The sequence below is a fragment of the Alexandromys fortis genome, unplaced genomic scaffold, assembly GCF_014885135.2.
Source record: "Alexandromys fortis isolate MF-2015 unplaced genomic scaffold, M_Fortis_MF-2015_v1.1 scaffold_13, whole genome shotgun sequence".
Lineage (NCBI taxonomy): Eukaryota > Metazoa > Chordata > Mammalia > Rodentia > Cricetidae > Alexandromys > Alexandromys fortis.
The window spans coordinates 11898341-11919058 of record NW_026067908.1 but is presented as its reverse complement, the minus strand read 5'-3'; the positions used below and the strand labels follow the sequence as shown (position 1 = coordinate 11919058).

General features: G+C 44.3%; 1 protein-coding gene across 2 annotated transcripts in view; it reads left to right on the top strand.

Annotated features, from left to right (window-relative positions):
• Window positions 1-20718, top strand: part of Ror1 (receptor tyrosine kinase like orphan receptor 1) — a 342771-nt gene that overhangs the window by 49029 nt on the left and 273024 nt on the right. The window lies entirely within an intron of this gene.

The following is a 20718-nucleotide window of genomic DNA, read 5'->3' as shown; positions in this document are numbered from 1 at the left end:
AATTGACTAATGTAAGACCTGAGACTGCTACCATGGCCACGATGCACCCGTCACATGGCCTTGTAACTCCCCAAAGCCCCCACAACCTTCCCCAACCCACCTATTCTCCCCATACAGAACTCTCTTCCTCTCATCTTGGATGAGCCAAGGACTTATTAATTTATTCTGGTCAGCTGAGTGTGAACTCCGCCTTTCAGACCAAATGCTCTATTCAGTTGAATAACGGACCATGATATAAACAGAATTCCCAGAACAAAGTGGGGCACTTCTGAAATGTTTTAGCAAAGGTCAGTGGGTATCTCTTCCTCCTCACCTTTCTTCCCCCAATTCCCATCTTTCCTTCTCCATTAATCTACCTGTGAAACAACTATTCAAAATGTTTACAAAGTATAAGAACTATAGACAGGTTCTTTTTTTTTCTTTTTTTTGCAGTGAACTTCTTTTAAGATTTATTTGTGTATTTTATGTGTATGGTGTTTTGCCTGTATGTATGCATACCAAAAGAGGGCACTGGATCCCATGGGGCTACCATATAGACTGTAGAGAGTTATATACAGTTATCAACTGTATAGACTACATAGAGTTATATGCAGTTATCAACTGTATAGACTGCATAGAGTTATATGCAGTTATCAGTTGTATAGACTGCATAGAGTTATATACAGTTATCAACTGTATAGACTGCATAGAGTTATCTGCAGTTATCAATTGTATAGACTGCATAGAGTTATATACAGTTATCAATTGCATAGACTGCATAGACAGCTAGATGCAGTTACAGTTGTTAGCTGCCGTGTGGGTCCTGGGAAGCGGACAAAGGATCCCTGGTAGACAATACAGACTATATAGACGGTTATATACAGTTAGAGTTGTGAGCCACCATGTAGGTGCTGAAGACCAGTGCTCTTAACGGCGCAGCCGTCTCTCAGGCGCCTGTGCAATGAACTTTTTAGCAACATGGAACTAAAGTTCTCTGAAGAGCTTGAGAAGATCCAGTGGAGAGAAGATAGTAGATGTGGGGCACCCGGCTCAGCAGCTGCGAGCACATATGGCAGCAAACCCCAGTTTGGTTCCCAGTACCCCATGGCAGCTCACAACTCTCTGTGATTCCAGTTTTAGGGGAACGGGTGCCCTCTTCTGATGCTCCATAGTCACAAGGCACATACATGGTGCATATACATACATGTAGGTAAAGTATATGTATTAAAAAATAAACAGGTGTTTTGAGTTGTACTGATCACCTTTCTCATTGCTACCTCTCTCCAAATTATTTGAAAGCTAGTTTGCTATAATTAAGACAATACAAGTAATACATGTACATCAAAAGAAAATTCAGAGAAAGGTTCAAGTCAGGTGACTGCCCATCACTGACGGGAGAATTGGACACAGACTCCTACTCCTAAGCACAAAGCTATCTGCAATTGATATCTACTAGCAAAGGAAAAGTTAATTTTCTTCAATGGAGTCTCACTGGATATATTAATCATACTTCAAGGTAGGCCTCCTGTCCAGGACCAACACAAAATAAACTCAATAATATTTTTGTAGATTTTTGCCTCATTTTGCTTTGTTTAGACACTTTTTGTCTTATTGATCTTTTGCTTATTTATTTTGGTTTCTGGTTTTGTTGTGGGAGTCTTTGTGTGTTAGTGTGTTGTTTTTTCATTTTTAGTTTTGTTTTAGAGATGGAGAAAGGGCATGGAAGTGGGTGAGGGGTTTGGGAGGGTTTTGGGGAGCATGATCAGAATATATTATATGAATATTTGTATTTTTTCAATTAAAATAAAGGCAAAGGGGAAGAAAATGAAAATGAAAATACCTCTCTCCTAGGTTCAAATGACAGTCACTTTTAATATTTTGCTATAGTTTCTTTAAGACTCAATTTCCTTTATTCTTTTTTGATCTTTGCTATCCATGGTGGGTTTTTTGAGACTGGGTCCCGTATAATATTATTTTGAGATGTGTTATATTTGTTTATGTTGTAGAACATTTGTTTAAATATGTAAAGATGTTTTGCAGTCTTTTATGTTGAATTTGTTTAACTCTGAGAAGCTTTGTTGCTTTGTCTGTCTAAAATACCTGACTGGTCTAATAAAGAGCTGAATGACCAATAGCTAGGCAGGAGAAGGAGGGGCAGGGATGACAGGCAGAGAAAATAAATAGAATGATAAAAAGAGAGAAGAAGCATCTAGGATTGAGAGAAAGAGGAGGACTCCAGGGCCTAGCTACCCAGCTACAGAACAAGACAAGAGTAAGAAGTAAAGCAAAGATACATAGAAATAGGGAGAAGTAAGAGCCCAGAGGCAAAAGGTAGATAGGATAAGTTAAGAAAAGCTGGCTAGAAACAAGCCAAGCTAAGGCTGGACATCCATAAGAAAGCATAAGTCTCCATATGATTTATTTGGGAGCAGGGTAGCAGGACCCCTAAAAGAGTGGAGAGTAAAACCAACCAACAACAGGGTCTCATGTAGCCCAGGCTAGTCTCAAACTCACTATGTAGCCAAGGCGATCTCTGAATGCCCAGTCATCCTGCTTTTACACCTTAAGTGCCATCATTACAAACATGAGCCACCATACCCAGCTAATTGCCAGTCTCTTAATTATGCTGACTTTGTATCAAGTTTCTTTCACTTTACATGGCAGTATATTTTCTCAAGAGTCCAAGACTTCATAACATTACTGTGAGAGAGCACAACCTTCAATCTACTCAATTCTCTATTTAAGGCATTTTGCCCCCATTTCTTTGAAAATAAAATAAAATATTTGATTCATTTGATTATCATTTATTGTGCTGGTTGTCACACTCAGGGCCTTGAGACCGCTAGGTGAAGGCTCCACCACTGGGCACTTAAAATAAATGTTAACAAGCAAGCATAGCAGCTGTATTTTGTCATCTGTTATATTATTCACATTAAAAAACAAAGAAACTTTGCATCTGAGAGGAATGTATATTAAAGTAAATTACTCCACCAATACAATAGGAATAAGAGCTGGCAAATAGAGTTTCCCCTTCAAAGTTGCCTCTAAGTTTCACTTCCCAGCCCTTTGGCTTGGAGTACAGGAAGTTCATGTGTCTACCCCTGACGTACTGTGAGTTTGTCTTGCTTGAGAAGACCTTAGATCTTCTCATTGAGTGTTTTTTTTTTTTTTTTTTTTTTTTTTTTTGAGACAGCGTTTCACCATAGCTTTAGAGCCTGTTCTGGAACCAGCGCTTGTAGACCAGGCTGTCATTCAGTGTTTAGAATCTGTAAATAGTACCCCGGTCAATGCAGAAAAGCCTGTCCACTAGGTGTTCAGGTTTTTCTGAATTAACCTTCAGTACAGATGGACAGTAGTGTTTGCGATGGAAAAGGGAAGCTTAGTAAGGCCCGGAGCTTCTGTGCCCGACCCCCAACATACGCCTTGAAACACACTCTTGGTTGCCTGGAAGAGGCAGTGGGCAGCTTGGGACTCTAAAAATAAATATCTGAAAAGGTTTTTTTTACTTTCCCATTTCTGTTTGGCTGACTTTTGGTTTTCCATTTGGAAAATGGGAATTATAATACATTTATGTGTATGTAGAGGTGTATTAAATAAGTAAAAACCCGGTCGGGACTCAATAGTGTTAATTATTGCTTTTTCTCCTTGCTTCTAAAATTCTGAGTTGCAAATGCTTTAAACCTTTAGTAACACTGATAACACTCTTTATTATCCCTTAGTAAGAGGCCTCTAAAGTTTTTTTTTTACATTAAAAATAATTATATTATTTTCCCTTTTCTAGCTCCAGTTCTTCCCATGTACCACCCTTGCTCTTTTAAATTCATGGCCTCTGGCCACTTTTTAAAAAGTTCTTTTTACATACACACACACACATATATGCATACAAACATACGTGTGTGTGTGTGTGTGTGTGTGTGTGTGTGTGTGTATTTTCTTAAATATATAAATACCATTTGCTCAGTCTGGATACTGTTTCAGGAATGACTACTTGATATTGGATGACCAGTTGGAGGGCTTCCTTGAGGAAGACCATTTTCTTCCATTCTGCCTCTTAGTTGCCTGCATTCTTCATCTAGGGTTGGGGCCTTGTGAGATTTTCCCACTCTATGTTAGCATGTCTGCTGGCGTCATCTTGTTTAGGTGGCCATATTGTTGAGACTTCGTAGCTGTAGATTCCATGACAAATCCAGTAGACAACAATCTCACAGCCACTACCCCATTCCTCTGGCTCTTAAAACCTTTCTGCCTCTTCCACAATGTTCCTGAGCCTCAGACACAGGAGCTATGTCATAGATGTATCCTTTGGGCTGGCACCACACACAGAGCTATGTGGTAAATGTATCCTTTGGGCTGGGCACTGCACACGCACACAGGAGCTGTATTGTCGTTGTATCCTTTGGGCTGGGCACTGCACACGGGAGCTGTGTTGTAGTTGTATCCTTTGGGCTGTGTTGAAATAGGAGCGGCGGGGCTGCGTCCCCGGCACCCGGCCGCCCGCGTGGCTAGCTTATGCCCAGAAATAATTACATGGAAACTGTATTTTTTAAAACACTGCCTGGCCCGGCTAGTTCCAGCTTCTCATTGGCTAGCTCTTACCTATTGTTCTAACCCATGTCTAATATTCTATGTAGCCCATGAGCTGGCTTACCAGGGAGGATCTTAACCTGCGTCTGTCTGGAGCGGGAGAATCATGGCGACTCCCCGACTAAGCTTCTTTTTCCCAGCATTCTCTTCTGTTTTCTCCACCCACCTAATTTTCTGTCCTATGAGGGCCGAGGCAGTTTCTTTATTATTACAAGACCCACCTCCATCAGGGCTGGGCATCACACAGGAGCTGGGTTGTAGATGTATCCTATGGGCTGGGCACTGCACACAGGAGCTGGGTTGTAGATGTATCCTATGGGCTGGGCACTGCACACGGGAGCTGAGTTGTAGTTGTATCCTATGGGCTGGGCACTGCACACGGGAGCTGTGTTGTAGTTGTATCCTTTGGGCTGGGCACTGCGCACGGTAGCTGTGTTGTAGATGTATCCTTTGGGCTGGGCACTGCACACGGGAGCTGTGTTGTAGTTGTATCCTTTGGGCTGGGCACTGCACACGGGAGCTGGGTTGTAGTTGAATCCTTTGGGCTGGGCACTGCACACGGGAGCTGAGTTGTAGTTGTATCCTTTGGGCTGGGCACTGCACACGGGAGCTGTGTTGTAGTTGTATCCTTTGGGCTGGGCACTGCACACGGGAGCTGGGTTGTAGATGTGTCCTTTGGGCACCACATGATCACTTGTTCTCTGCGTTTTGATCATTTGCCACTTTCTATAATGATCTCCATCGTTTGCAAAGAGAAGTTTCTTTATCGAGGAGCGAGAGTTGCTCTTACCTGTGGGTAGAAAAGATAAATATTTAGAATGCAGTTAAGAATTATGCTGGTTTGGTAAACTGACAGCTGTAGCTTCTACTACTCCAGGAGCAATGACACAAGCCCTGAGTAGTCGGCTAGGTTTCCAGCACTGGGCATGATTTCCCTCTCATTGAATGGGTTCACTTAGAAAGCTGTTGGTTGCTGCCACAACATGAATACCACTATTGTATTCCTGAGGATACGGTGCCATCCTGGTCCCTGTTGTGACTCATAGGTGTCAGAGTTGTGTGGGACTATTTGTAGTTTGTTTTCTTTGGAACTTTGCTTGGTGACATTCAACACCATAAAAGATAGTTCTTAGGAAGAGGCTTTTTGGTCGGATCCAGCTCAAATCCTCTGGATTCCATGTCTGAATCTGAAGTGCATGGATCTTCAGTCACAGGGACTTACCTTCCCTCCCTGGGGAGCAACCAAAGGCAGCAGCAATAACCTATCATGTTTTGGGAGTCTCTGGGACCTCCCTGACTGGCAACCCATAAGGAAACTTAACATGCCAGTTGTGTGGGAGGATTGTTAGTCAGTGGGACTTGGGGTAAACCATTGTCACTAGATATGAAAATTTCACTTAAATCATACATTCATATGTGAGCTAAATATGATTATGTATAGACTTATATGTATTATATGTAATTTTAGGTAAGTAGATAATATGACTCCTTATGACATTTTCAGGCATCCTTCTTGCCTCCTCCTTTCCACTCCGGTGTTGACTACCTTCCCTATCCTAATTACCCCTCCCCCCTCCCATTTTCTCCTTCATATTCCTTTTACCCTGTGATGCCCTTCTCTGTTGTCCCCTTTGCCCCATTGCTCCACTTCACTTTTCTGGCTCTGGCAGTTACTCCAAGTTTTACACACTCCCAACTCACAATACGATAATACGGAGTTAGGAGACAAAGACAAGAGATGACATGTGACATATGCTTATCTTTCTGGGACCAGGTTTTACTGTTAACCCTAGCTGGCCTTGAACTCGTAGAACTCCGCCTGCTTCTGCTTTCTAACTGCACAGATTAAACACACGAGCTACTCTAACTGGCTCTTGAGCAATTTCTTCTTATGGGTAATAAACTCTTCCTTGGCTGGCTTATGTTGGTGCTGAGGCATGAGCCACCACTTTTTGCAGGAGGTTCCAGGTGCTCCATTACGAGTATTGTCTGTTTATAACTGTTATCTATTCATGAGTGTGCAAGTCTGAATGCATCTGTTTGTAATGAGGGAGAAGAAGGCTATAGAGGGGTGACTGGTTTCCTGAAGACCCCGAATCTGCTAATTATAGATGAAGAAATAAAGCTCCAGGCTGAGGCTTTAGCCATCACTCTGTTTTGCAGTTCCTTTAAGGGAATGTCTATACATTTATATCCCTTAGAACTTTTAACTTTTAGTTAATTTAGTGTGTCTTCGATGACGTGGCCAAGTTATTTTTTCAAATGAGTGAATGAATGGATGATCCTGTGGATAAAAGAACTTTTCTCTGAGAAGACACCCCGCAGTACTGCTTTTTTAAATGAACCTTGCAACTGTGATTTTTGGACCAGATTCTGCTACTCTATTGTGTGCGAGAGAATGAGAGACTTGAAATCGTGTGTGCGTGTGGAACTGGGTGAGTACCGTGTGACACCCTGACTCTAGGAAGTCTGGATTGGCACTCGACAGGTAATGGTGAAACAGCGTTAGTGTAAACAACAGCTGCAGCCAAGTCTAGATGTGCTTCAGGCTTTTTGATTGATAGTTATATATTTCGTGTATCCCTTGTGATAACTGTTCTACTGGGCGTGATGACACTTCCTTGGAATGCTCTGTCCTGGGCTTCGTGAGGGTCTAACAGACCTTAAATGTTAGGCTGAGACTAGTATTATCCAATCTCATGGTTTCAAGCACTTGTGATGTTAGTAGCTCCTGCAACTATACTTTAACCCCACCTTCTTTCAGATTTCATCTTCAAGGTCCATGATTCATAGACTGCCAATTTCCCAGCAGCCTCTGTTCTTCCATCTCAGTGGTGCAGCCCAGACCCCCTCTTCACTCAGACCCAAAACCTATCAGTTCCCTTTGTTTCCTTTCCTCTTCTGTCTTCTACACTTTGCCCATCTCTAAGCCTGCTGATTTGGTTTTGCTCCTAAAGATTGTCAAGAACGTGAAGAAACTGAGACTGCTTTTTCACACCAAACTAGTTTGTCTCATGGATGCTGGCAGTCACAACAGGCAGAGAAAGGCCAGCTGCTGGCTTCTCCATGACTTAGTTCCCAGAGAGTTATGGGTAAAACTCCATTTACACGTGAGATGCATTGTGTTGCACAAGAAACCTGATCTGAGAAAACCAAATGCTGTATCCTGGGAAACACAGGTGCTTTGCTTGCCCTTTACTGGAAAACCATCCCCCCAAAGCCACTCTCCACAGAAACAGCTTTGAAAAAAAAAATAGTCCAAAGCCAAGGCAGCCAGCATGGTGCTCATGAGCTGTACAGACTCAGAACCCCATGAATGTCTTTGAATTCTCTCTGCTCTTCCTCTGCCTGCTGGACCAGGCTGCCCTACCACTCACAGGCCCACTCTGGCAACTTCTAACTGATCCCTTTACTTTAATTGGATTTCCCTTCATTTCTACCCCCTGTACCTTGTGGGAGTGGGCTCTGGGGACATAAAGTGGAGCTGGTTTCCCTCTTTATTTGAAGTCATCTTTTATCCCCTCTTCAGCAGCACGTATTATAAAGTTGGGATGATACTGAAAAGATTAACACGGCCCTTACATGAAGATACATGCAAGTTTGTGAAGTATTCTGTATGGTATTTTTATATACCATACTACAGAGATACTCACAAACCATGTTTACTAAGGCACCTTCACAATAACCAAAATACAGAACCAGCCCAGATGCATGGATCAAGAAAATGTGGTATGATGTGTGTGTGTGTGTGTGTGTGTGTGTGTGTGATGGTAGTGGTGTGTGTGTAAGTAAAATGGAGTTGATTGTTGTCATATATTAGAATGAAATCATGGAATCTGTAAGGGAATGGGTGGAACTAGAAATTTTCCTATTAAACAAAACAATCCCGATTAACAAGTATTCTGTTTTCTTTCAGATATTAAAATGTGTGTATGTGTGAGAGAGAGAGGTGATAGTAAAAGGGGGCTATTTGAAGTGAATAAGGCACTAATGGGAGGGGGAGGAAGGTAATGGCAAGAGAAAAAAGACAAGCATTGGTGTGTTCTCATGCAGAATCTACATTTAAACACACATATAACATGAAAACAAACAAGTGGGTGAGGGGAAGGGCAAGAAGGCCAACGGGGATGAGAGTTAGAGCGACAGCCACATATGATGATACACGTACATGAAACTATAATGAAACCCATCGCTAACTAAAAACAATGCATCTGGGAATGGTGGCATACATACTTAATCTCAGCACCAGGAGGCAAGGGCAGTACAATCTGTGTCGGTTCAAGCCCAGTCTGGACTACGTGGCAAGAGTGAGGTAGAAAAATCAGGCCAGCCCAAGCCAGCCAGGGCTACAAAGCAAAATCATGCTTCAAAACAAACTAACAAAAACCAATTAAACCAATGAACTGCCTTCTCATGGTTCATGGGCAGATTCCATGCCCCTAGGAACAACTGCCAAGGAGACTTCATGCCAGTTCCCTGGTCTTTCGAGCCTCGGAGGCAGCTTAGGTTGTTTTGTTACTGACCATCTCTTAAGTTGTTGGCCTCAGTTTCCTTATCTGTCGAGTTGAGGTCACAATGACATCATGGGGTGTTTATGGGGATTCATTCAGCTCCCACATAGCTGGCCTTCAGTGAACTGGCTTTTCTGGGCTTTCCCAATTTTTGACTCACACTTTAACATCTGACCGAGTGGGTTTCTTCCCGTCCCGTTACACTGTACACACCGATGCCTCTGTCCCTGCCACCCATTGTTTCTGAATTGTCCCCCTTTGTCAGGCTGCTTCTCTGAGTCCCCTCTTCGTTCACTTGGTTGTGCTAGAAAGATGAACTGGACCGGACGACTAGACAGCATGGGGGCTGTTGGCATCTATTCATGAGTCAGTTTCTGTTATTGGACTGGCAACTTTCTGGGGATGGGGGCTACTTTAATTTGTCTCACTGGGATGGAACGTGTTTGGCACAAGATGACAAACGAATACAAAAATAAGGGGGAGTTCCTAGTCTGCTGGAGTGTTTGGGTTGCAGAGGTAGTCTACAAGTAAGGGAATCCGGGTTCATGTTGGGGGCAGGGATGTGAATGAAGCACTATAGAAACCCAGTGAAGTGATCCTGTAGAATGTGGCTTCGGGGGACTGTTCAAAGTCACCTTTTCAGTGAAAGACAGCAGCTCATTCTGTGTGCCTGTAGTCATTCCCTCCCCTGAAAGAAGCCATTGCCATCTGCCTCCTTGTAAGTAAGAACTTCGGAATACAATGAAGGCCCTGTTACCTGGTGGGGAGGAGCAATGGCGCTTCTTTTTAATTAACTTGTCTCTATAGCAAAAAGTGACTTTATTCCTCTTTTGCAGTGCCCTGCATCTCCCAGGCCTAGCTCGAATCACTGCCCCAACTTTCCCACCTCACTGGGGAAGTTTTAATTTTGTGAGAGATGGAGGCTCTTTAGGAATTTGTATTTTCTTCTGACTTGTTGATTGTTGTGCTTTTGAATTGAGGAGTGTGACCACACACTGTAAGTGAGCACTGACTGACTGCAAGTCTCCATGTTAACACCTCCACCTTCTGAGTAAGTCTTGACAGCAGAGGGCACATGACCTCCAGGGGCTCTTGCCTCTCTTGGCAGCTGCTGTTTGCATTTTGTTAAGCACCGCATACACTGAGAGTAAGAAAGCTTGGGTTCTGAGCCATGGCCCAATGCTAGCGGCTGTTGGTATTGGGACTGGGTTTCTGGAGTCTGCCTTCCTTTGCTTTGTAGTCTCGCTCCTCTTTTTATCACATCTCTGGCTCTCTGCTGCTTTCCTCTGAAGTTAATGCTTATTGGAAAAGATGCTGAAGAATTTGGTGGTATATGTCTCTTTCCCTTTTAGTCCACAGTTTTTCCTTGCCAGTCTTTGCTTCTTCTTTTTTTGTTGGTATTCATGTATATATTATTTAGGCTGGGATTGAAGCCAGGACCTTCCTCCTTCATGTTAGGCAAGTACTCTACTGCTGAGCACTCCCAGTTCCTTTTGGTGCTTCCTTGACTTATCTGTCTTTGTAGATTGACACCTGCATTCTGCTCTTGGACACCTACGATGACCTTCATACTGAGTTGTACTGTCGCCACATGCCCGTGGTGCACCCAATGTGCGTGCTCCTTCTGCGCACTTGGAAATCAGATGACGGGATGTTCATCAGCATTCCACAGAGGCGGGGTTTCGTCTAGACGTGTGATTTATAAAAGATCACAAAGCTCTGAAGCTTAAACTTAGTCATTATGTCCAACCCTCTCTGGAGGATGGGAAGTTGCCATCCCACTCCACACAGTTCCCCTAGGCTCCAGGCCCGTCTGGAGCACTGGACTTCAGGGATTGGGTTGTGTTCATGTTCAGTACTATGCTATTCTTCTGAGGGGCCCTGAAGCCCACTCCGCTGGACCAACATATGTTTTGTGGGCAGAATGGTGGAGAAGAGGGAGGGAGAGTGAGCACAAAAGAGTGAGAGAGCATACGGACTGAGGCGTTGTGGGCTTTGCTTTCTTGTGGTGATGAGGTGAGCGAGCTCTCACATCTGCTTCCAGACCCTGTCCCCCAATACCAGGCTTGTTTCTACTAAGCCAGTGCACCTTTTCTTTGTAATTCACGTCAGTTTCCCTCACAGCCACCTGCACAGGCTCTCGCTCTCTTTCTGGCTTGCTCTCAAGGCCATGAGTCTGTGCTTTGTGTACTTGCCGTTCTCGATAACCCTTTCTAGGATTTAATGTCATTAAAGATGCTGTTCATCAGCCTGCCTTTGTCTGAGATGTCTGTGCTGGCAAGCAGGCAGCGAGGAGCAGTCGTGTTCTCCCCAGCCAGATGCAGGGTAGCTGGGGTGGGGGGTGGCATCCAACCGAAGTGCATTCCTACCATGACTTGGCAAAGAAAGAGCTACTGAGATTACTGGAATAATCCTGGCTTCTGACCTGGATTTATCAGCTGAATCTAGGGCCTCACGATTGGGAAGGACCTTAAACTCAGCGGTTCCCCTTTGAAACTTGAAGGAAGCATTTAAGGTTTCGGAATGCTAAGACTTCCAGGGAATTGAGGCATGACACATAGCCTTGCTCTCCCATTCACTCGGGCAAGGACTGATGTCTATACACACGCTTATGCAACACACTGTCTCATTGTGAGTGACTCTTCTCTGATGTCCTGACTACAGCTAGCTATAGGAGGTAGCCTGGCTACAGTCTCAGGAGGGTGACCTGACTACACCCTCAGGAGGGTGACCTGGCTACACCCTCAGGAGGGTGACCTGGCTACAGTCTCAGGAGGTGACCAGGCTGCAGTCTCAGGAGGTGACCCGGCTACACCCTCAGGAAGGTGACCTGGCTACAGCCTCAGGAGGGTGACTTGGCAGAGGAATTGCTGCCCATCAGTTACTAGGGTACATCTGGAGATTCACCTGGCCACAAGGAAAATTCCTTCCCTCCTATCCAAACTGGCTTCTCAGTACCTCTGGACAAGCCCTCAACTGGTATTCCATTGTCCTCACTGCCCTGCATGTCTTCCCCTTGACCAGTGGTGACCGTTTCCCCCTGGAGGGCAGGAGCGAGGTGACAAGCAAGGGAAGGAAAAGCAAAGGAACGGAGCTAGAGGGGCTGGGCTGGGCGATCTGGATTTTTCCCGAGGTTGTGCCTTTTGAGAGGGCTTTAACTTTGCAGTGGGGACAGGACTTGGTGACTCTACCCAAATGGAGTCCTGTTTTCCTTTGTTCCACGCGCTTACAACATAATCCACCCAGAAGTTTACACATTCTTCGTACTGCACATGACCCAGCTTAGTGCCCCCAGTTAACTCGCCTGCTAGCCTCCAGGTGCAAGCCCGCATGGTGAGCGAGGAGCATCAGGTGGGCCAAGCGTGCTCTGTCTGCGGTCCTGGGCTAGAGGACACGGATGCACCTTCACGTACCTGACCATGCAACAAGAACCCTTTGTCGGTCCAAATGAGGAGCAGAAGGAGGGAGAACATGAGCAAGGAAGTTAGGACTGTGAGGGGTGTGCCCACCCACTGAGACGGTGGGGTTGATCTAATGGGGGCTCACCAAGGCCAGCTGGACTGGGACTGATGGAGCATGTGATCAAACCAGACTCTCTGAACGTGGCTGACAATGAGGGCTGACTGAGAAGCCAAGGACAATGGCATGGGGTTTTGATCCTACTGCATGTACTGGCTTTGTGGGAGCCTAGTCTGTTTGGATGCTCACCTTCCTAGACCTGGATGGAGGGGGGAGGAACTTGGACTTCACACAGGGCAGGGAACCCTGACTGCTCTTTGAACTGGAGAGGGGGGGAGGGGGGAGGAGGTGGAAATTTTTAATAAAAAGAAAAAAAATAAAACAATAATTCAGTAAAAATAAAAAAAAAGAACCCTTTGTCTTCCCGACAAGGCTGGATTTAGTTAATCCTAGTGCACTGAAAGGCACTGTGCTTTTAACACTTGGTAATTAAAATTCTAATCGGTGAATTCCAGCAGTCAAGGGACCAGGGTAACTAGAATATCAAACTGCAGCTGCAATGGTGCTATTGCTGCATCCCTTTGCAGACTTTCTCATACACCTCTGAGGCTTCATTCGAACTCCTCACCGTAGATCCGAAGTCCTGTGGTTAGTCAGCGTGTGTGATGTGGAGAAACAAAAGTCGATGTCGTCGAGTCCTCCCGGGGGTAAGAGTTATGGAAAGCAGAGCCTTTGAGATCTCCTTTTGTGTCCCTCATGACTGAAAACATCGCTTGGGAGGGACTGTATGCTGAAGTGGGCATCAGCTGGAGCGTCAGGATTTATCCAAGTCATGGAGCAGCTTGGGAAAGTGGGTGCTCACTACCTTCTGTGATTAATAAAGAGGTCACTTTATCATCGGGCCTTTGAATCTGCCTTTAATGGCTTCAGCAGTTGGTTTTGATTTCTGACAGGGTGTGGCCACCTTACTAAAAAAAAAGGGCAGGAAAGGGCATCTTCAACCCCAAAGCACGGGTCAGTGTTTTTCAGTTTGCTTCTGTGAGAGGCAGACTAGGTGGCCATACACACATGCAAGAAGCTTCTCTCTGCTGAGTGGAGGCTGCTGCCTTTGGGCTATGCCTTTCGTAGACTATCAGGGACTCCAGGGACATCCTCCTTTCAGTGAAGAAGATATTTTGAAAGATATTTAAGATGTTATTCGCCCTGTGTATGCTGCACATGTCACAGTGGGCACGTGGCAGCCAAGGGTGGTTCTGTTCTTCCACTGTGGGGTCCAGGGATTGAACTCAGATTGTCAGGGTCTGTAGCCAGTGCTTTAACCCACTGAACCGTTCTGATGCCTGATTCCTGCCCCCCCGATTATATAAAAGTAAGTAAATATTTTAGTAACGAAGAAGAAATCAACAAATATCCATTCTGTTTAAGATAGCAGAGGACTTCAAGACTTGTTCCTTGATTTGAGTTCTAACCTCCAGCGAAGGAGGCCTCCTGTCTTATTTTCTTCTTCCTTTTAATCTAATTCACTTGAATATTTGTGAAGAACCAATAACAACAAATACTTAATTTCACCAAGCCTTACAATGATGAAGATCTGAATCCCAATGGCAATTTCTTATTGCATTCTAGTATTCTCGACTCAGTTGGCTTCATGGGCAGCCTACACTACACGGAAGACAGGGCAGCTGAGACTCTTAGCGCACTGGCAGGAAAGGCAGAGAAATATGGCCCTCCTCCTGGAGCCTCAGAAGAAAGAAGAAGCTTTCGTCCACAGAATTTCCTAGTACTTCCCCCTGTATTTCAAGCTGATAGCAACACCCTGGGGTCTGTTCCAGTCATGAAGAAATGGTGGCTTCTTAGATGAGAAGAAAGGGCAAAGAGAAGATGCTGGATGTTAGAACTAGAAAAGCCTTGTCCATCCGTTTTCAATCTTTGTTAATGAGCTCTTTAAGAAGCGTTCCGTGGACACACACATATTTGGAAGTAGTTCTAATTTTAAATTGTTAGCAGTGGTTGCTCCCCCATCTTTGTAAACAGAGCCCTGCAGAAGAGCTGGTTTGTCGCTTCACCGCTCGTTTGCTAGCTCATTGGTTCTTCGTTAATTCATCATTTAAGTTGCTATTTTCAGCCAGTCGCTGTGCTGGACAGGAGGGCACAGAGGTGACTGTGAAGCCACAAAGTGTGCTAAAATGTCCCCAACCACAGTGGACCTTTTATTTTCTAGAAGATTTATGGCTTCGCCACCATGATATATGTTCTATTTTTAAAAAATTGAACTATTTTAAGTATGCAGAAATAAACACAAAAATGACAGAACCCTTTCAGATGCAAGCATGCTCTTTTTCCTCTTTAGATAACTGTTCAACTAAGTTCGATGTCTTCTCATTCCTGTGTGTGTTTGTTCCTACTACCATTACACGCCATTTCTCTACCAGTTCAAAGCTTCATATAAAAAAATGAATATACTGGGCTCATCCTTCCATATTACTTTAGTATTATGCTTTTGATATTAAATTTATTAATTTAGCATCTGTGACTTAATCCTGAAAATTGTTTTACTTACCATGGGATAGCTTGGCTATTGTAAGACTATGTCACCATTATGTACCGTTCTCTCCTGTTTCTTCCTGTGTTATAAAACAGTGCTGCACAAAAAGTTTTGTAACAGTGTGGGGTGACATCTCTAGCTAGAATTACAATAGAGAATGCATATCATTGGCCAGTATCAAGATTTGTGAACTGCCCTCTGAGGATCTTGATCCACCATGAATGACTTTCTGCAATAGATAAGCTCCTGCTGCCCTGCCCCCTCTACAGTTCATGGTGTTGGATGGATTTAGAAGTTTCTGTTTATTGGATGACCAATTGAAATTTGTATATCTAAAGATAGGCCAAAAGGCAAAAAAAAAAGTAAATAAATAAAATTTAAAAAAGTGAAAAAAGAGAAAAGAGGAGACATGCTCCTCTCTTTCCCAGACTAGCTCCACAGTAAGAGGGTAGGTGTGAGTGTCTGGCTGAGTGGCCATCCTCATCCAATCCTCGTAATAGTCCAGGCATCCTGTTAGGCATCTGTGACACAGACTACATTGTGCACCATTCTAAGGGAAGTGATCCAAAGGCACAGGATGTAGGAGGCAGATGGCAGGGGGATGGGTGGCAGGAGACAGTATCCCAAATTTACAGTGACTTCATTGTGTTGGGTGAAGACCAGAGGGCCCTTCCCTCTGGGCATTAGTGCCCACCTCTATAAAGCGAGCTGTTGCATCAGACACCCTTCATGTTCTGGTTTTCTTTTTCCCATATCAGCATTCTACGTTTCTAAATGGCACTGTCCCTTGGTACTTCGAAAGGTTTTGGAACTGTGAATACTCAGTTTATCTTGAGGACAGAGGAGGACTGTGCAGAATCAGCCGCTCAGCAAAGAAGAGTTAAACATGTTAAGAAAATCCACTTTGAAGCTGCAATCTAGTTACACGTGTGTAGAAAAGGATCAGTGTCAGCCATGCAGAGAGACGATGGGAGACTAATAATGTCCAGACTGCAGGTGATTATCCCATATTTCTGCTTTCCAAATTTTCCTTAATAGCCATGTAGTAATATTCTTGGAATGAAATAATAAGCATATGCAAACAATTATAAGTTCATCTGGCAGGAAAAAAGGAGTAAGATTTACAGAAAACATATGCCAGGGAAAGGGGGAACACCTGTAAGTGAAAATGGGTTGCAGTGATTTCTCAGACGAGCCCACTAATCCCTCCCCCGGTGAAGGCTGGCATGTGACAGGTGTCTTTGTGCTGCTATCGGGAGACTCAGAGAGGACAGAGGACAGCCAAACTGGCTTCTTACACAGAAGCAGTAGCAAACACAGAACAGAGCAACCAAGTTTCTCTTACTGGAGTTAAAGACCAGAGTGGGTGGAAAGCAGAATAGCTAGAGGGATTTTAACCCTTAGGTCAGGCACTCCCCCGATTCCAGAGGTGTATGGGAATCCATGCTGTGTATGAGGTAATAGCGAGGGTGGGAGGGGTCACACAACCTACCAGACCCAGGGCACCAGAGATGGAGACCTTTCCCTAATTCTGGACCAGCTGTAAAATGGAGGATTAACCTGGGTGCAGACGACTGAACTATGTGCTTCAGGTGGGCATCTCTCAGTGGCACCTGGTTCTCCATGAAGTCTATTTCCTCACACGAGGCATCATGTTGGGTGAACTTGAACTTGAACTCCAGGCTTTCTTCCCAAAGCTAACTATGCGCTCTCTCTCTCTCTCTCTCTCTCTCTCTCTCTCTCTCTCTCTCTCTCTCTCTCTCTCTCTCTCTCTCTCTCTCTCTCTCTCTCTGTGTCTCTCTCAGGCTCCCTTCGGTAGCCTGCTCCTTCTTTCATGAGGCAGCCCTTCAGATCTCTGAAGGCAATTCTCATGGCTATGCCTCATGTCTCCCCTCTTACCTGTCTTTTCTGGAGAGCTGTTTTTATTCACAGCAGGACTTGGTTGTATTTAGATTCACACTGAGTTTGCCCAGATGTGCCAGTATTTTCATAGGCGATATAAATTAATTCTCCAGAAAAAAAAAGATACCTGGTGTGGGTACTGATTAATGCGAGTTTGATCATTTTCACCAGGTAAGGGTAGCTGTTGATGTGAAGTCCACTTTCAGGACAAGTCCTCATCATCACAGGTCAGGACTGCCGCATGCTTTAACCGTGAGAAACTAGAGGGACACTTGTAGTGGGGCCCAGCCTTTAGTTAAGACTTTGCAGAGGCAGAAGAAAATGTAATATGCTTTTGCTTTTAGGCTTTGCCACATAAGGAGGTGAAGAACTTAGATGTAGATGCTTAGTAGTGTCATTATAAGCAAGGCTCACATGTCTGTAAAGGTGTAGATTCTTTAGGAGAGGAACTTTGAAACAGAATGTCCAAGCATTTCCAGTGAACTCTCCCTCCCCACTTGTGCATTTGCATCAGACTTTTTTTTTTTGGAGAAGCAGAGTTCGAGTGCTATCCCGTGTGACTGAGTCGTGAGACAGTAGCAAGGATATAGCCTTCCCACATCACAGTCAGAGTGTGGTGACGGCTGCTGCTAGGGCTTTGAACCCCTTGGTATAGCTGGCATTGTGCTTTCCCCTGGTGACACCATTGACTTCTTTGGCTCAGGTGGTAGGTGCCCTCATTAGCCTCATTCCTCAGTATGTATGGTCCAGAGCAGAGACTCGCACATGCTCTGCTCTGTATCTTGTTTCCCTTCTGATGGAAACAGATCCTATTCAGCATTAAACAGAACACTGGGGTCATAGTAAAGGGTCTCTGTAAACAAACATGCATGAAAACTTCCCCAAATGAAACATTTGTTATTTTTACCAAAGCTATTAAGCCAAGGCTTTATCAAGGATTCATTTCCACAGCCAAGTATACCTATTATTTCCTATATTGTTCATTAAGAGATGGATGATGGTGTTGGATTAAATGCAGAGATCACCAGACTCCCAGAGGCAGGGCGACACAGATTTTAACTCTCATGGCACTAAGTCTTCTGCGGCGGCGGCCCACTGCCTTATTCTTTCCAGATCTCAGTATTGCCATCTATAAAATGTGAGTAAGAGAGAGACTCTGAGCATAAAGATGCCTTCTAGCTTCTCACAATCCATAATTCATGACTCCTAGCTTTAGGAAGAATAAGATGTCTTTGTTCTTTAATGGAAGTCTGATGCCAGCCATTGCTTTGAATTTCTTATTCCCTGTAGCCCCCCCCCCAAGAACCTACGACTTAACTGCCCCACTGCCCATCTATTTATGACATTTGACAACAAATTTGTCTGAAATTACCCAAATCCCAGCCACATTTAGGTGTGGCTGATTGCCCCAGGGGGGGAGGGTTCTGACTGCCTTATCTGCCGCTTTGAGTTGAAATCAAGATGATGCGTCTTGGCTCCCGGCTTCTTTCCTGGGAGACTTTCTGCGTTGTTCCAGCAGCTCCGTGAACAGCCAGGTCTGGAAGCAGGATAGGATGGAGATCCTAGAAATAGGTGAAACTTGCTTATTTCATGTTTCTGCTCGGCATGCTTCTCAGTAGAACTGAGTACCTCCCTCCTCACAACAGCCCAAACTGTTTTCTGCTGAGTGTATAGGAGACCGACAGTCATATTTCTCTTTTGCCTCTGAGTTATTCCCCCATCATGGGTAGAGACAGAATCCGTTGGGCTTGGGCCATGTTGGGTGAACTTTGTCCTAGGGAGATACAAACAAATGCGGAAAAACCAAGTGTAATTCACCAAAGTCCAGCTTGGAGAACCAATGACTTTGTCAGGCGTCCTCACAGAGCCTGGTTGGGTTTCTTACAGAAACACAAGTTATCCCGAAGCAACCGCACCACAGAAAAGTCTTGTCCCACTGTGGACGATGGCTTCCCATAGCTTCTGTTAACCCGCCACACACTACCTCCTTAGCACCTCCTGAGTCCACGAGGCTACATTCAGTTGGGGCAGAGTCACATAAGTGGCTGGGGAGTGCAGGAGGGGGTGGCTGGAATCTCCAGTGAGGTGACCTCCCCTCCACCTCCGTGAGAAAGCATCCACATCCTAGAGGCTGGACCTTGAAGGTCTCTCCCAGGTTGTCACAGCTTACCTGATGCAGATGGTCGCCACTATGCTCCTATAGGGTGCTATAGTAGATTGTATCTCATGTGCAAACTTTGCCCAATATGTGGCAAAAGAAAAAGATTTGTGTTTCTCAATGTTTGCTGTGCATCAGTGCTGAGACTGCCACCTTCTGAAACAGAAAACACGCCTCCTTTCTGACCCGGCCCACCATCAACCTGAAGTAATCCTTTCCAAGCAGTCACAGGTCTCTGACAATTAATAATCTCCTGCCTCATGGCATTTTCCCGGTTCTGATAAATATTTGGTTTTTTATTTCTTATCTTCCCTTATAACAAATTGTTTCTCCATTGAGGTTGTAAATTCTTTGAGGCCAGGGGCAAATACAAATAGAAGTATTTATTGCTTGGTTCTCTCTTCTTTGGGGGACTCAAATCACAAGTACAAATTGTTCTTTAGCTCAGCAATGCTCTGCTTATTTCTAAATTCTCTTTCTTTCAATTTGAATAGTTCTTAATTTTTTAATTTTCAGATTCACTCGTCTTTACTCTGAATGGCTAATCTGCACGTTAGTTCGCTCTAGACTGTCTTCATGGCACATATAGAATATTTAACTTGCTTGATTTGAGGCTTTAAAAAAATCTCAATGTCTCTAATTCAATTTTGAAAAATGTGAACTATGGTTTTATTTTGTTCTGTCACTTTCAATCCCCCTGTGTGTCACTTCTGGATCCATTTTGTTTGGTTGGCCTTTTCCTCCTTTAGAGGGTCCTGTGTTCCAGGTTTTCCTTGTCTGCTAGCTTTTGGATTGTGTGTCAGGCATTGTGAGTTTGATCTCGTTGGATGCTAGATAGCTTGTGTCCTTGTTCATATGTCAGTGTGTTCCGGGATGCGGTTAGGTTGCTCCAAAGCAGTTTGATCTTTCTGAGTTGTGTGTTGTAAACCTTTGTTGCTCTGATTTCCCTGGACCATCAGCTCTGTGCTCTCCACTCAGGTGATGTCCTGGGCTCTGCCTACTTCCTGTCCTTTCCCATCCTCCTGTTGGCCACACACTTTAACCTGGACACTCTCTTACAGGACACACTACATGTTTTTCCTTTTAGAGATCATAGTCCTTCATTGATGGTTACTTTGGTCTTGACAATTACCTGCTTCTCTTTCTGTCCAGAGGCAGAAGGTACCTATTTTACTGTACCTATTTGAAATTAGCTTCCATGTCTGCATTCAGGCCCCCACGAGGATGAATAAGGGACTTTTCTCTGGGCTTCCATTATGGCTGCATATTATAACCCAGTTTTTATTCTCCTTTTCTCTTACGTTTTGTTTCCTTGAGAACAGGGAATGGCTTTTGTCTCTGGGTTTCTAACGCCTAGTAGTTTTTCAATAAGTATTTGTTGAATGGGTGAACGAATGAACACATCAGATTCAATTTTTAAAGTGGCAGTTTATGAACGAGTTTTGGATGTAGTTATTTTAACAGAAGTGAGGTTGCATTAGAATGGATGCAATTGAAGTTTTTCAACTTTCTAGGTAACTGTTTTCATGGCTCAGGATTTTTTCTTTTTTTTTTGTGACCTATTTATTTTTTGTAGCTTC